Here is an 18240-nt window from a genome sequence, read left to right on the forward strand (position 1 = left end):
TGTCCAGCGCCCTAGGCGAGCGGCGACCTTGGCCTCCAGCTCCTGCCAGTTCGCCGGCCAGGCTCCCTCGTCGGGGCTAAGGTAGACTCCCAGATAGAGGAGATGGGTCGTGCTCCAGGCAAAGGGCCTGAGCTCCTCCGGCAGGGAGTCCACCCGCCACTGACCCACCAGGAGTCCGGAACATTTCTCCCAGTTGATCCTGGCGGAGGACGCGGCCGAGTAAATCTCCTGGCACTCACGCATCCTCCGCAGGTCAGCGGGATCCTCTACCGCGAGGAGCACGTCATCGGTGTAAGCCGAGAGGATGACCTCCACGCCCGGCCCTTGCAGAGCCAGTCCCGTCAACCTCGTCCGCAAGAGGCGCAGGAAAGGCTCCACGCAAACGGCGTATAACTGGCCGGACATGGGGCATCCCTGGCGCACCCCACCTCCCTGCAGGCATGGCACCGCACGCCGTCCGACGTCCAGAAGACGCGGTAGGCAGTCCCCTCGTGCACCACAACTGGGTGAAAGTTGGTGGTGAAGCCCCTTCCTTTCTTCTCTTCCTGGGCTGGTCTCAGGGCTCTCCAGGCAGGAGCTCAAGTTGATAGCAGCTCTCCTCACTGCTCACAGCTCCAACTGAGCAGGACACGCCTCCACTGCTCCACGATTGGTTCCTTGTGCATGAAACTCTTTTGAGTTTACCTGAAAAACATAAAACATTAAGACCATGCCACCCGACCTGGGTGACACAGCAGACATTTTCAAGGCCCCTTTTTTTTAAAATTTATTTTTTTTTTGGTTTTTTTGGGGCGCTAAAATCAAATTTTTCCAGTGCCCCCTATAAAAGGGGAGGGGGACACTAAAAGCACCGGCAATGAAAACAAATTAAACTTTAAAACGTAAAATCAAATTAAAATTTGGTTGCCGGGCGTGATGATGCACTCCAGTCCCTCCGGTGCCCACCTCTCGCGGAAGGCCGCGAGTGTACCGGTGGACACCGCGTGCTCCATCTCCAAGGACACCCTGGACCGGATGTAAGAGCGGAAGAGAGGCAGGCAGTCTCCTTGTGCATGAATCCCAAAAGGTTAGTTTGCAGGTGCAGCAGGTAATCAGGAAGGCGAATGGAATGTTGGCCTTCATTGCGAAAGGGATGGAGTACAAAAGCAGGGAGGTCCTGCTGCAACTGTATAAGGTATTGGTAAGGCCGCACCTGGAGTACTGCGTGCAGTTTTGGTCACCTTACTTAAGGAAGGATATACTAGCTTTGGAAGGGGTACAGAGACGATTCACTAGGCTTATTCGAGAAATGAGGGGGTTACCTAATGATGATAGATTGAGTAGACTGGGTCTTTACTCCTTGGAGTTCAGAAGGATGAGGGGTGATCTTATAGAAACATTTAAAATCATGAAAAGGATAGACAAGATAGAGGCAGAGAGGTTGTTTCCATTGGTGGGGGAGACTAGAACTAGGGGGCACAGCCTCAAAATACGGAGGAGCCAATTTAAAACCGAGTTGAGAAAGAATTTCTTCTCCCAGAGGGTTGTGAATCTGTGGAATTCTCTGCCCAAGGAAGCAGTTGAGGCTAGCTCATTGAATGTATTCAAATCACAGATAGATAGATTTTTAACCAATAAGGGAATTAAGGGTTACGGGGAGAGGGCGGGTAAGTGGAGCTGAGTCCACGACCAGAACAGCCATGATCTTATTGAATGGCGGAGCAGGCTCGAGGGGCTAGATGGCCTACTCCTGTTCCTAATTCTTATGTTCTTATGTTCTTATGTCTTTGTACCTCTGGTATTGGGAAAGGGGAGGAACAACTCCGCTTCCTGCTCCTGATTGCTGTTCTGACCATTGTGTGTTTGTGTCCCAGGTGATGATAGGATTGGACTTGTTAACCCACATTGCCAGCTTGTCAACAATTACTATCAAGGCTCAAACCTGAATAGTGGCCACTTGGGATGAGTATTGGAGTGCCCATGGAACAGCTTCCAAGGAAAGAGTCAACACTTTCAGGAGAGTATAGCAGGGGGAAAATTGACAAGAACAAAATTTTGAATGCCAGTTTCATTTTGCACTAAAGAATGCAGTTCAATTTTCCATTAATCTATGTTTTCAATGCTTGCTTGCATGTTATGAAGTTCCATTAAGGAGAGCCCCAAGCTTGCATTTGAACATCCCCATTGCCAAAGTTGTTGTTCCTGTACTTACCAGGAGTTACCAGTTGGTCACTCTAAATAAAGAAAATTAGTGACCAGGAATGGCAGACTCACGGCTGAAAATCTCACGTTTAGGATTGGCCCAATGTTGATAACTCTGGTAATTGATATTTTATAAATGTACTAAAATAAAATAACACACTTGAATGGATTTGTATAAGGTAGCAGATATCTGCTTGATCATGAATCATTTAGCTCGTACAGTAAAAAAAGAAATACTTGCATTTATATCGCGCCTTTCACGACCACCAGACATCGCAAAGCGCTTTACAGCCAATGAAGTACTTTTGGAGTGTAGTCACTGCAGTAATGTGAGGAACTACTAAAATTATAGTTCTCACAGGATTCATTTTTTTTAAGTTTTTTTGACATTTAACATGGTTCAGCTTTAAAATATCAGCTTGTTAAAATTAATAATTTGGCAGAAGTGTCAAGAACCAGAGGACACAGATTGAAGGTGATTGGCAGAAGAACCAAAGGCGATATGAGGAACAACTTTTTTACACAGCATGTGGTTAGGATCTGGAATGCACAGCCTGAAAAAGTGGTGGAGGCAGATTCAATCATGGCTTTCAAAAGGGAATTGGATAAATGTCTGAAGAAATAAATTTGCAGGGCAACGGGGAAAGGGCAGGGGTGTGGAACTAGCTGAGGTGCCCCTGCAGAGAGCTGGCATGAGCTGAATGGCCACCTTCTGTGCTGTAACCATTCTATGATTCTATAAAAGGAATAGAAGAGTTTTCAGTTTAAAATTAAGAGGACTGATTGAAAAAAAAATACAATCTATTTGAGTAATATTTAATATTTAAAAGCATAGCAACAGTAGGTAACAGCAACTTCTCTTATCACAACAAATGGTTAAATAGAACTACGTTCTCTTAAGCTAGCAAAGCCGTATTTCTTCATGCTACTGGTTGCACTGAAAGTAAGAACTATGTATGTCGCACCCAGTAATCCCGATCCACCTGAAATCACCAATCTTTACAGGAACCGGCAGCATTGATGTGAACTTTGAACCTTAAAACCGCCCACTTCAACCTTCAGCATTTGGAGCAGCTTCCATGTTAAACAGGTTTTACACAACTGCTGCTATGTGTACAAATGTCAGCACGTCATGCTAGCAAGGGTGTGGAACTGGACAGGTAATGTTTTATCAAATTAATCAGGAAGGGCTTTGCTAATTTGCAAAATTAAACTTGCTTCTGCTTAAAGTTTGTTGAAAGTTGTCTACATTGAAAGTCTGTTTCTTTGTGTTTGCCTGAAGCTGAAGAACGATGACTTGTATTAAGCACTGATTTGTTTTTTATAATGTCGAGGTGGTGAAGTACTTGTCTTAGTGCTGGTCTATAGAAACTGCATTTCAAATCTGCTGTAACTTGTTTGATATTAGAAAACTAAGACTCTATTCTTGGTGGATGGGCTTGTCTGTCAGGGGTAAATAGAATGATGTTAGTAACCAGTCCGATAGCTAGGCATCTAATGGGCTAACTGGGTAATCTGAGTGTCGGTCACTTTGTATAAACATTCTCACCTGTGACTGTTTGATGCAGTTTATGTTATAACTTGTTCCAAAAATGATCAGCTTCAGGTGAGATACATGCAGATAGCTGAGTGGTTAATGTGATATCGGCGTGCTCAGAAAAGTAATAAGAATTGACTTACACTTGTAGTTGTCATAACTTGAATTGTGGGAATAGCTTTTATTAGTTTGTTTAGGTCACTTGTTTTATAGGTGGCAATGTGGTTACTAAGCGATTAGTTGTTGGCAACTGGATGAAAGAAATAAATGGTTCCTTTTACTTAAATGAAAATCTATCTGATCACCGGATCTATAGATGTATGTGTGTACAGAACAAAAGCCGTTCTGTAATGTGCAATGCACCATGCCCTTGTGGTTATGTTATCTTGTGTATTTTTTTGAGCGTTTGTGATTTTCCCTATGTAAGGACTATACCGATCTGTGACTCAAATTGCTCCTGACATTAACTGGGGCTGATAGTGGGATATAGCATGGCAACTTGAACTGCTGGGGGATGAGCGTGTTGTGTATGCAGTAACTCAATAGACTGAATACTGTAAACTCCGAACAGGTACAAACCTGGCTCTACTTTATTAGGGCCCAAAGTGATTACATTACAAGATGGCTGGCCTTTTATACCTGGGCCGCACACACGTGTGCACAGCCCAATGACCTCCGACAGTGGTGCCACCTGGTGGCTAGTAAAACCAAGCATGCATACATACATGACAATATCCTCCTTTAAGATATTAATAATGGTTTTTTTACAAATTGAGATGGCCCAGGGCTTTTTGCTCCCGAGTTGAGCGTCTCAGTTCAATTCCAGCCTTGGGCGAGTGTTCTGAGTCTGTTATGACTGGGGGCTGGGTAGCCGATCTGATGGGAGTGGCAGTGACCATGTCAGGGATTGAAAGTCAAGATTCATTGATGACAGCGGAGACATCTGATGACTGAGGGTAGGTTGGTTGGTCACTGATTGTGTCTTCCTCAGACTGTTCCGGTTCATCCGTGTGCCGCAGCTTTATCTGATCAATGTGTTTCCTGTATGTTTGCCCATTCTTGAGCTTAACAATAAACACTCTGTTACCCTCCTTGGCCATAACAGTACCGGAGATCCATTTGGGACCTTGACCATAATTCAGTACATACACAGGATCATTGATATAAATGTCACGTGACACAGTAGCATGATCATGATACCCTTGCTGACTTTGACATCTGTATTCGACATGATTATTCAAGTCAGGGTGGACAAGAGAGAACCTGGTCTTGAGACCTCTCTTCATCAATAATTCAGCAGGGGAAACCCTGGTAAGTGTATGGGGTCCTGTCCTGTAACTAAGCAATATGGGTGACAAGCGAGTTTGCATTGAACCTTGAGTTACACATTTCATACTCTGCTTGATGGTTTGGACAGCACGCTCTGCTTGTCCATTGGATGTGGGTTTGAATGGTGCTGACCTCACATGTTTGATACCATTGAGTTTCATGAACTCTTAAAAGTCCATACTGGTGAAGTAAGGTCTGTTGTCACTTACAACGATGTCAGGCAGACCATGCGTAGCAAACATGACACGAAGGCTCTCAATGGTAGCTGTGGATCTACTGGATGACATGATTATACACTCTATCCACTTGGAATATGAATCCACCACAACTAAAAAGAACTTTCCCAGGAAGGGACCTGCAAAGTCGATGTGGATCCTGGACTATGGTTTAAATGGCCACGACCACAGACTCAGCGACGATTCCGCTGGTGGTTTACTTAGCTGCATGCAAGTGTTACACTGATGCACACATGATTCCAGATCAGAGTCAATTCCAGGCCACCATACATGAAACCTGGCAATGGCTTTCATCATGACAATACCGGGATGCGTGCTGTGTAGATCATGCATAAATTTCTGGCTTTCTTGGGCATAACAACACGATTACCCCACAGTATACAATCTGATTGAATGGATAGTTCGCCTTTGCGATGGCTGTAAAGTTTGGGCTTCTCACACATTTGCTTGGGTTTGGCAGACCGATCACCACTAAGGATACAATGTTTCACAAATGATAATATCGGGTCGTGGCTGATCCAGGTCTTAACTTGTTGGGCCGTGACACAGGTTCCTTCACTTTGAAAAGCATCCATGACTAACAGTTTGTGGCGTTTCCACCTCCGATGTGAGCAACGGCAGACGGCTCAATGCATCAGCACAATTCTCAGTGCCAGGTCTATGGCGAATGACATAATCATAGGCAGATAATGTCAGCACCCACCTCTGAATGCGGGATGATGCATTGATATTGATACCTTTGTTTTCTGAAAACAATGAAATGAGTGGCTTATTATTTGTTTCCGGTTCAAACCGAAGACCAAGCAGGTACTTTTGCATCTTTTTAACCTCATGCAAACAAGCTAGTGCTTCTTTCTCTACCATGCTGCAGGCTCTTTCCACCTTTAACAAACTTTTTGAAGCATATGCAACAAGTTGTAATTTGCCCGACTCATTAGCTTGTTGGAGCACACAACCAACTCCATATGACAAAGCATCACAGGCCAATACTAGACACTTATATAGATCATAATGTACCAGCAGCTTGTTAGAGCAAAGCAGATTAGTAGCTTTCTCAAATCTCAATCTTGAGACACACCCCAAACCCAGTTGTCGCCTTTTCTTAGCAGCATGTGCAGTGGCTCTAATAAGGTGCTCAATCTAGGTCAGAAATTACCGAAGTAGTTGAGTAGACCAAGGAATGAACACAGCTCTCCGTCATGTTCTGAGGCTTGGGTACATTTTTGATGGCCTTGGTTTTCGAGTCCATAGGCCTGATGCTGTCGGCAGCAATTTTCCTCCCCAGGAATTCGACTTCCGGTGCCACGAAGACGCACTTCGAGCGTTTCAGGCTGAGTCCCACTTTGTCCAGTCGATATAGAATCTCTTCCAGGTTGTTCAGATGTTCGGCAGAGTCACGACCTGTGACCAGTATGTCATCTTGGAACACGACGGTTCTGGGGACAGACTTCAGTAGACTCTCCATGTTCCTCTGAAATATGGTTGAAGCCGAGCGAATTTCAATGTTGTAGATAAACAGTCCTTTGAGTGTTGATGCACGTAAGTTTCTTCGATGTATCGACCAGCTCCTGTGTCATGTAGGCCGATGTCAGATCCAATTTTGTGAACGACTTCCCCCCGGCTAGCGTTGCAAACAGGTCATCAACCTTCGGTAAAGGGTATTGATCCTGTTTCGAAACCCAGTTGATCGTAACCTTGTAGTCTCCACAAATCCTGACGGTGCCATCACTTTTCAACATGGGAACAATGGGGCTGGCCCATTCGTTAAATTCGACCGGTGATATGATCCCTTCACACTGGAGTCTGTCCAGTTTGATTTCGACCTTCTCCCTCATCATGTACAGAACTGACCGAGCTTTATGATAGACAGGTCTTGCATCCAAGTCCACGTGGATCTGCACCTTGGCTCCCGTGAAATTGCCGATGCCTGGTTCAAACAGCGAGGGGAACTTGCTCAGTACTTGAGCACATCCTCCTCCGACGGCAATGCTTTGATCTCATTCCAGTTCCATTTGATTTTTTCGAACTAGTTCCTGCCGAACAGCATTGGACCATTGCCTGGAACAATCCATAACGGTAAATCGTGACCTGTACCATCATACGACACCTTGATTACTGCACTGCCAACCACTGTTATGAGTTCTTTAGTGTACATATGCAACTTGGCATTGACTGGACTCAGCTTAAGCCTCACAGCCTTAGTATCCCACAGCCTTTCGAATGTCCTCTGGTTCATTATTGATTGACTCGCACCCGAGTCCAATTCCATCGATACCGGCACACCATTAAATTTTACATTAATCATTATCGGTTGGCTCTTTGTTAGGAACGAATACAGTCCATACACTTCCTCCTCTGGTATCTCGGATTGCATATCTGGATCCGCGCTATACTGGTCATCATCCTCCATGTGATATGCCGCAGCACGCTTGCTCAGTTGCAGACACATGCGCTGGAGACGCCCCACTCTCAGACAGCCTTTCCGAATATACTGTTTAAACTGACACTGATGATGCCGATGATTTCTCCCACAATGCCAACACGGTGATATCGAATTCATTCACGTTGGCAGACTTTGAGCAGTACGCAGTCAGGGAGGCCCTGTCAGATGCAGCTCTGCCAAACGACGATACTATCTTGTTTATAATACTTGCCGAGTTTAAATTTTTCAATTATATCTGCTTTAAGCTTCTGTCCGTCATCATGCATGATTGGGCAATCGTGATGGTCTTGCTCAAATCCAGCGTCTCCGCCGCCAGTAGCTTATGCAGGATCACCTTGTGGTTGATGCCGATTACAAATAAGTCCCACAGCATGTCTGCCAATGCAGTTTCAAACTTACACGGTCCAGCTAGACGTCTTAGGTCGGCAACGAATTCAGATACATCCTGGCCCTCAGAACGAACGTGCATATGGAATTGATACAATGAGATGATGATGCCTTCATCTGGTTTGAGATGGTCACGTACCACACCACACAATGTTTCAAAGTCCTTTTCCGTTGGACTTAAGGGCGAGAGGAGATTCTTTGAGTCCATAGATTTTCGGACCACAAACCGTGAGGAGGACTGTCCAATGCCGAACTGCGTTTGCGTCTTTCTCCATTTTGTTAACCATGAAGTACTGGTTCAAGCGGGCTACAAAGTCTGCCCAATCTTCTCCCTCCACAAAGCGCTCCAGAATTCCAAATGTGCTAATTTTTGCATGCGAAGGTTCTTGTTACCTCGTCGCCAAATGTGTAAGCAATAACTCAATGGACTGAATACTGTAAACTCCAAACCAGTACAAACCTGGCTCTACTTTATTAGGGCCCAAAGTGATTACATTACAAGATGGCTGGCCTTTTATTCCTGGGCCGTACACACGTGTGCACAGCCCAATGACCTCCGACAGTAGTGCCACATGGTGGCTAGTAAACCCAAGCATACATACATGACAGTGCTAGGTTGAAGTGGGGTAAGGGGAATGTGGCCATTGCCAGCGTTACCTTTGGGAAGCATTAATAAAGCTGCATACAGCTTGAATGTTGTTGTACATGGCCCTGACTGGAATGATCCTATCTGGTTAATAAAGAAAGAAAGACTTGCATTTATATAGCGCCTTTCACGGCCACCAGACGTCTCAAAGCACTTTACAGCCAATGAAGTACTTTTGAAATGTAGTCACTCTCTTTTAATGTAGGAAACATGGCAGCCAATTTGCGCACAGCAAGCTCCCACAAACTGTAATTTGATAATGACCAGATCATCTGTTTTTTTATTTTATGTTGTTTGAGGGATAAATATTGGCCAGGACACCAGGGATAACCGGGAGGGAGTTCAGATTCCCTATTTACTATTGGGCTTTTCTTAAAAAGGAAACAAAGGTTCACCTGCAGCTACTGTATTTACTTTACGGCAAATAGAGAGTATTTTTCAATCACGTTAAGCAAATGCTCCCTTTTTAGATGGGAGGGGTGAAAATGCAATTACATAGAATTTTACAGCGCAGAGAGAGGCCATTTGGTCCATGCTGGGGTTTATGCTCACCACAGACAACCTCCCACCTTATTCTTCTCATCCTATCAACATATCCTTCTATTCCTTTCTCCCTCGTTGTTTATCTAGCTTCCCCTTAAATGCATCTATGATATTCTCCTCAACCACTCCCTGTGGTAGTGAGTTCCACATTCTCACCATTCTCTGGGTAGAGGTTTCTCCTGAATTTCCTATTGGGTTTATTAGTGACTATCTTAGTTTTGGACTCTCCCACAAGTGGAAACATCTCTATGTTTACCCTATCAAACCCCTTTGTAATTTTAATGACCTCAATCAGGTCACCCATCAGCCTTCTGTTTTCTAGAGAAAAGCCTGCTCAGTCTTTTCTGATAGTTGTACCTGCTCAGTTTTTGTATCATCTTTGTAAATCTTTTTTGCACTTTCTCCAGTGCTTCTATATCCTTTTTGTAATATGTAGACCAGAACTGCAATGCTCATGTTTATTGTAGATGTTAAAATAGTGAAAATGCATTGAATTTTTAAAATAATTTTTGAAGGAAATAAATCTTGTATCTTTAACACTGGTATTCATTTCCGGCTTTGATCCACTAGTCCCCACCCCCTCCATGCCCCTCCATTATGAGTGAAGGAACGTTAGCTATTCATATTAGTTAAGTTATAAGTCTATGTCCTACTGTACTATGCATTATTACTTGTGGAAATATCTCTACCTCTACCCTAATAACCCCCTTCATTATCGTAAAGACCTCTATTAGGTCACCTCACAGCCTTCTGTTTCTAGAAAAAAGAACCCCAGCCTATTCAATCTTTCCTGATCCAAAAATCTAGGTTGACACTCCAGTGCAGTACTGAGAGAGTGCTGCACTGTTGGAGAGGCCATCTTTCGGATGAGACATTAAACTGAGGTCCCGTTTGCTCTCTCAGTTGGACGTAAAAGATCCCATGGCACTATTTTGAAGAAGAGCAGGGGAATTATCCCTGGTGTCCTGGCGAATATTTATCCCTCAATCAGCATAACCAAAACAGATTATCTTGTCACTATCACAGTGCTGTTCATAGGAGCTTGCTGTGCGCAAATTGGCTGCCATGTTTCCGACATTACAATAGTAATCACACTCCAAAAGTACTTCATTGGCTGTAAAGCGCTTTGGGACGTCTGGTAGTCGTGAAAGGCTCTATATAAATACAATTCTTTCTTTTTGTGTTTGCATATTATAGAGACTTTTCAGAGACCTATTTGAAATGTTAGAACGTTTTGAAGCTGATGGTCAGCTTTCATTAGTTGTCTAATTGGCATGTCGATTATATATGCTGAATTATTATTATTATACACACGGTATTATTCCTCTTTTTTTTACTGGCTAACTATTATAAACTTAGTTTAGCCAAATGTACACTTGCGCCTTTTAAAAATTAGCAGCAATTGTGGAAAATGCAGCTTCCACCACTGCACAGCGAAACTCCGCGATAATTGTAACAATAAATTAGTAGCAGTAATGGAAGTACAAAGTATAATTGCAAAATATCAAATGGGAAGGCTGAGTGGGTTTTAAAAAAAAAGGTTAATTGATAAAACGCAATCTGATGATTCAGTTGATTGCTTCACTCCTTTTATTGTGTAAATGATACGTTGTATACACTATTACGCTGTCTCGCTAGTGCCACTGCCAGCTGTGACCTTGTAAATGCAGTGAGCCTGTACAAGGATGTTGGTTTCCAGTGTCTTCAACTAAATGCTAAGTATTAAAGTGTCGTTGTATACTGCCTGATCACCAAGAACTCTACCTGCTCATGCGTAGCCTGGTACAACCATTGAAAGAGAAAGTGGCCCAGAAATTGGATCGTGGTGGAATTGGTGCGTGACTCCGGTGCAGCACCCACTGCACGTGCCTAATGAGGCAAGACCACGGCCAATCGGCCGCCGGCCATCATTTGCTTATTACCAACGTGCTGCAACCAAGTTCACCAGTCACGGGGGCAGCAAGATCAACTGGCTAAGATGCCAGCCGAGGTCCTTGGGAGAGTCTTTTGCCAACACTCTGCCCATTTACTGCCCATATTACCACCCATTTTCTGTTAAGGAAGCCATTACCGCCCATTTCTTGCATAAAGTGGAAGCTAGGAATTTTCTCTCTCACGTAGCCTCGCAGCTCTATCTTAGTTTTCTCCAATGGGAAATCACGCAATTTGTCGAGGTATAGCGACTCTGGTACTACACTCACGGATGCACCCGTGTCGATTTCCATTGGTATCTTGAATCCCGCAACATCTATGTGGATTTTGATACTTTCCGAATCGCTGTCCATTAACCTCGTGCTCCTGATGACGTATAACTCTAACATCTCCACTTCCTGTTGTTGTTCTTCCATGTTATGTAGTCTCTGAGGATTTCTACTCATAGCTTTGAATGCTGAACTCATAGCTTTAAAAGCTGGTTTACCCTTCAGTCAGCATGCCTTCGCAAGATGCCCAGTCTTCCTGCAGAAGAAACACTCTGCCTTCACGTATGGACAACTTTGAGCAATGTGTTGTCCCAGGCACCGATAACACGACTTCAACGCTCTGTTAGAATTTCCAGTTTCTGAGACTTTGAGCCCCCACCTTCTTTTACTTTGAACCTGCAGGCGATTCACTTCGATTGACTGACGACTGTAATCGCTTTGCAATTCTTGGGAATATTGTTCGGCCATGCCCATCGACCTCGCTATCTGACAAGCATTCTCAAAAGTCAAGTCATCCGTCGTCAATAACTTTCTTCTGATCGCATCATTTTTCACCCCACAAACAAAACGATCCTGTAATGCTCGGTTTTGAAAGTTTCCGAAATTACAGTGCATCGATAGCTTTTTTAATGCTACAGTGTAATTACTGATACTTTCATCAGACTTTTGATTCTGTATCCCAAACGATAGCTTTCCGCAATTTCTAACGGTTTGGGGTTGTAGTGCTGCTCCAGCTTCATTAAAATCTTTTTAAGCGTTGTGTCCTTTGGCTCGTCAGGCACAAGCAGATTTATCAGTGTTTCATACAATGCCGGACCAGCTTCCGATAAGAAAATTACTCTCTTACGTTCCAATTTTGCCTGATTCTGAACTGCATTCTCTGGAACTTCGATTATATTATTTGCAGTGAAATACATTTCGAGCCGATCCACATACACTTAAAACGTTCTCGGTCGTGTCTATATTCACCCAAATATCCCATTACACCTGCGGGTGCTGCCATTTTAATTTCTAGCTGTTCACACAGTGTGCTGTATTTTACCTCGGATTTTGTAGGTTTTTCCAAAGACAGAAGCTTCCAACGTCTCTCTGTCGGCTGGCTGAATCCTTCACCAAAGAAATTTCAGCTTTAAATCATCCGAAAAATCCCATCTCGCCACCAAATGTGATATATTCACAGAGCACAGCACACACAGCTTCTACCATGGCAGGCAGTTCTGTCAGAAGCCTCCGGAACATGCCTGATTCTGTTTATTTATTAACTCTGTAGTTGCAGTACACAATACGTCCACATCCACAGTGTGTAGCTACAAATATTACAAGCTCACAGACATTACAAAACACAACACCCACAACGGCCCCCCTCCAAATAGTAAACAATTTTTCATTAAAAAAACACCACAACACCCCCCCCCCAAACAATAAACAATTTTTAATTACAAAAAATCAACAATTTTTGAATAAATCTCCCCCCCCCCGACGCCGCCAGCCAGTAAAGCTACCTGTGGCCACCATTCCCACTGCCTCTTTCCCCCACCCCCCTCCCTCCACCCCTGCACCTCTTCCCCCAATTGTGTTTTAGCATCACCCCTACCCCAACCCCATGCTCGAGTTGGGACCAATGCATTGTGCAGCAGGGCATCTTGAATGCTGTTACTGTGGGGGCGGGTGGGGGGTTAATGGTGGCAGCGCCATGTGTGGGGAATCTGGAGAAGAGGGAGGGTCTCATGACCCGTCTTTGGAGTCAGAAGTATTACCATGCTCCTGACTCCCACGTGCTGTCGGCAGTGATGGTACTGCACCTTGGGGTTCAGTGCAGTAGACCGATTCCAGCGCCTCTTTGTTCTCCGATTGGCATGCTGACTGCATGGTAATGTTTTCGGCTAGTCCACCAATTGCCTGGAGGAGCTCTCGACCAATGTCGACGCTCGTCCTACACAGTGCAACCATGTCCAGGTCAATATCTGCCTGTCTTCGAGCACACCTCCTCTGCTGAATCAGCCTCTGCGGATTAGGCACGGGGGCTGTACCACTTGGCATGCCCTGCTGCACACCGTTTGGCCCCGCTATCTCCTCAGAGCTGAATCCACAAAATATGGATTTGGTTGAGGAAGAGCTGGTCACAGGTATTATGGACCCTTCAGTTGCCTTCTTTCACATCCAATGGCACATCTTGAGGGGCGTCGGAAAGTCGGATGGTGTCGTCATCATCATCATCATCATCCGCCTCGGTGTTCTCTCCGGTCAAAAGCAGTTGTACTACAATTGGCTCTGCATGCTGCTGCGACTGGGCAGCTAGAAAACAACACATTTGGACAGCAGTGACAGGATCGGTCCCAGTCAGCATGGACTTATCAAAGGGAAATCATGCTTGACAAATCTTCTGGAATTTTTTGAGGATGTAACTAGTAGAGTGGACAAGGGAGAACCAGTGGATGTGGTGTATTTGGACTTACAAAAGGCTTTTGACAAGATCCCACATGAGAGATAAATGTGTAAAATTAAAGCACATGGTATTGGGGGTAATGTATTAACGTGAATAGAGAACTGGTTGGCAGACAGGGAGCAAAGAGTAGGAATAAACGGGTCCTTTTCAGAATGGCAGGCAGTGACTAGTGGGGTACTGCAAGGTTCAGTGCTGGGACCTCAGCTATTTACAATATACATTATTGATTTGGACGAAGGAACTAATGTAATATCTCCAAGTTTGCAGATGACGCTAAGCTGGGTGGCAGTGTGAGCTGTGAGGGGGATGTTAAGAGGCTACAGGGTGACTTGGACAGGTTAGGTGAGTGGGCAAATGCATGGCAGATGCAGTATAATGTAGATAAATATGAGGTTATCCACTTTGGTGGCAAAAACAGGAAGGCAGAATATTATCTGAATGGTGACAGATTAGAAAAAGGGGAGGTGCAACGAGACCTGGGTGTCATGGTACATCTGTCATATATTCAACTGTCATTGTAACCCATGTATAAACTGACCTAAGTTGTACACCATGAGAACACTGACCATTAGGTGGTGAACTTGTGGGAGACACTCCTAACCTGGACTTTCAGGTAGAAAAGGGGAAGCTCCAGAGAGAGAATTCCTGGGGATGAGGGTAGCAGGAGACTGGGTCAGATTTACTGTGTCCAAAAGGGAAGTGATCCAGAGAGCACCCAGACCCCGTAACACGACGGAGATGCCTTCATTCCTGGGGCTCCTGAACTATTTTGGTAACTTTCTTCCCAAATTGAGCACTCTGTTAGAGCCGCTACACGTGCTCCTACGCAAAGATCGCGATTTGGTCTGGGGGGACAGCCAGGAAAGGGCTTTTGATAGAGCACGCAATTTGTTATGCTCCAACAATCTGCTAACGCTATATGACCCATCTAAGAAACTTGTTTTAACATGCGTAGCGTCGTCCTATGGGGTTGGGTGTGTGTTGCAGCATGTTAATGCCAAGGGTCAGTTACAGCCGGTAGCTTATGCCTCCAGAAGTCTGTCCCAGGCAGAAAGGGACTACGGGATGGTAGAAAAGGAAGCGCTTGCATGTGTATATGCAGTGAAAAAATGCACCAGTACCTGTTTGGCAGGAAATTTGAGCTGGAGACAGATCACAAACCCCTAACGTCCCTTTGGGCCGACAACAAGGCCATAAATGCAAATGCATCGGCCTGCATACAGAGGTGAGCATTCATGTTAGCCGCCTATGACTATACAATTCGGCACAGATCGGGCACTGAAAACTGCGCCGATGCACTCAGCAGGCTCCCACTAGCCACCACTGAAGGGGCAACCGAGCATGCTGCTGAGATGGTCATGGCTGTTGAAGCTTTCAAAAGCGAAGGTTCACCCGTGACAGCCCGTCAGATCAAAGTCTGGAGAAATAGAGACCAGCTATTGTCTTTAGTCAAGAAATGTGTCCTGAATGAGGACTGGGCAGTCACGTATGGGGCATGTCCTGAGGAATTCAAACCATTTCACGGGCGCAAGGATGAACTCTCGATTCAGGCCGATTGCCTACTATGGGGAAACCGAGTAGTCATGCCCCAGATGGGCAGAGAGGTGTTCATCAGAGAACTCCACAATGAGCACCCGGGCATTGTCATGATGAAGGCAATTGCCAGATGACACGTTTGGTGGCCAGGGATAGATGCAGACCTGGAACTTTGTGTTCGCAGGTGCAACACATGTGCCCAGCTGGGCAATGCGCCCAGGGAAGCCCCCCTTAGCCCCTGGTCCTGGCCCGCCAAGCCATGGTCACGCATCCATGTGGACTATGCTAGGTCCTTTCATGGGAAAAATGTTTTTGGTTGTAGTAGATGCCTACTCCAAATGGATTGAGTGTGCCATTCTTAATTGAAGCACATCCTCTGCCATGGTAGAAAGTCTACGGGCAATGTTCGCCGCCCATGGTCTACCGGATATCTTGGTCAGCGACAATGACCCATGCTTCACAAGCATTGAATTCCAGGACTTCATGGCAGGAAATGGTATCAACCATGTTCAAGCCGGCCTCAAATGGCCAAGTGGAACGAGCAGTGCAAATAATCAAACAGGGGATGCTCAGAATCCAAGGGGGTTCCCTACAAAGCTGCTTATCACGCCTCCTGTTGGCCAATAGATCCCGACCACACTCGCTCACAGGAGTTCCACCCGCAGAGCTGCTAATGAAAAGGACGCTCAAAACCAGGTTATCCCTTATACACCCTACTATGAAAGAAATTGTTGAGAGCAGGCACCGGTCACAATGTGACTACCATGACAGGAATGCGAGGGCGCGATGTATTGATGTCAATGACCCTGCCTTTGTCCTCAACTATGCTGCAGGGCCCAAATGGCTCGCAGGCACTGTGATTGCCAAAGAGGGGAATAGGATTCTGGTAGTTAAACTTACCAATGGACAAATCTGCCGCAAACACGTGGATCAAACAAAAAGGAGGTTCAGCAACGCCATAGAAGAAGCAGAGGAAGAACACGATGTAGAATTCACTCCACCACAGGTGACTGAACACTGGAACCAAGTGGAGGAGAGCCCGGTCACTGTGGGCATTCCAGACAGGCCTGAGGCACCGCAAACAGCAGACACTCAGGCCAGCGCCCAACAACCAGAGCCCCAACTCTGGCGCTCTACAAGAGAGCGTAAACCACCAGAGAGACTTAACATGTGATCCCAATAAGACTTTCGGGGAGGAGGTGATGTCATGTATTTAACTGTCATTGTAACCCATGTATAAACTGACCTAAGTTGTACACCGTGAGAACACTGACCAGAGGTGGTGAACTTGTGGGAGACACTCCTAACCTGGACTTTCAGGTAGAAAAGGGGAAGCTCCACCCACCTTCACCACTTCAGTGCTGGCTAATAAAGGTTACTGGTCACAGTTTGACCTTCTCTCAAGTATGGGCCTCGTTTGCATTTATACTGTATGGTAAGGACATATTAACATCAGTCATTCAAGGTTGGCATGCAGGTACAGCAGGTGGTGAAGAAGGCAAATGGCATGTTGGCCTTCATAGCGAGAGGATTTGAGTATAGGAGCAGGGAGGACTTACTGCATTTTACAGGGCCTTGGTGAGGCCACACCTTGAATGTTGTGTACGGTTGTGGTCTCCTAATCTGATGAAGGACATTCTTGCTATTGAGGGAGTGCAGTGAAGGTTCACCAGACTGATTCCAGGGATGGCGGACTGACATATGAAGAAAGGCTGGATCGACTAGGCTTCTATTCACTGGAATTTAGAAGAATGAGAGGGGATTTTATAGAAACATATACAATTCTGATGGGATTGGACAGGTTAGATGCAGGAAGAATGTTCCCGATGTTGAGGAAGTCCAGAACCAGGGGTTCACAGTCTAAGGATAAGCCATTTAGGATCGAGATGAGGAGAAACTTCTTCACTCAGAGAATTGTTCGTTAGATATAATCAAAAGGGAGTTAGATGTGGCCCTTATGGATAAAGGGATCAAGGGGCATGGAGAGAAAGCAGGTACTGAAGTTGCATGATCAGCTATGATCATATTGAATGGTGGTGCAGGCTTGAAGGGCCGAATGGCCTACTCCTGCACCTATTTTCTATGTTTCTATAACTGAAGAGGTAAGCAGAAGGGGAAGGTAGCAAGGGTCAGAGTGACATTTTAACGCTTATATTGCGCAGACATATGTAGAGGAGCAACATTACTGCATTATATATCACCGAGAGACGCTACATGCAATGAACATGAACAGAAGTTACAGAGACTGCATGGCATTATAATAAGATTTCATGGTCCCAGCATTAATTACATCACTTAGCATCATTCATGCATTGGGCCAGAAATTCAATACTGCGAGAAAGCTGGTTCTCCCCCCACCTTTTTGTGGCCATTAGCACCGACATTTTTTCATGGCTGGGCCGCCCCATATTCAGCTCCAAAAGTGAACAAATGGGTTCAAGCGCTAATGAACCCTTCCAAAGTGGATTTTTCAGTAATGTGGCAGCGTGGAGGTCCCGACCTGTGTGAGAACACCAGCGGCAGGTCGGGGCCATAAAAGGAGCGGCGAGTGGCGGCTCTGGAGCAGCGTGGAGGTCCCGACCTGTGTGAGAACATCAGCAGCAGGTCGGGGCCATAAAAGGAGCAGTGAGCGGCGGCTCTGGAGCAGCGTGGAGGCATGTCACTACAGGGAGCAGCGCGAGCTGGTGCAGGAAGAGTGACATCATCAAGGTCCAGGTCTGTGATTGGAGCGTGGGCAGATACAGCAGGAGTTGCG

General features: G+C 45.5%; 1 protein-coding gene across 1 annotated transcript in view; it reads left to right on the top strand.

Moving 5' to 3' along the window:
- Positions 1 to 3271: 3271 nt before the first annotated feature.
- gramd1c (GRAM domain containing 1c) overlaps positions 3272 to 18240 on the top strand; it is a 125970-nt gene continuing 111001 nt past the window's right edge. The window contains exon 1 of the mRNA XM_070891420.1: positions 3272 to 3341. The gene's annotated coding sequence lies outside the window, so the exon portion shown is untranslated. The remainder of the gene's footprint in view (positions 3342 to 18240) is intronic.

The sequence above is a fragment of the Pristiophorus japonicus genome, chromosome 10, assembly GCF_044704955.1.
Source record: "Pristiophorus japonicus isolate sPriJap1 chromosome 10, sPriJap1.hap1, whole genome shotgun sequence".
NCBI lineage: Eukaryota > Metazoa > Chordata > Chondrichthyes > Pristiophoridae > Pristiophorus > Pristiophorus japonicus.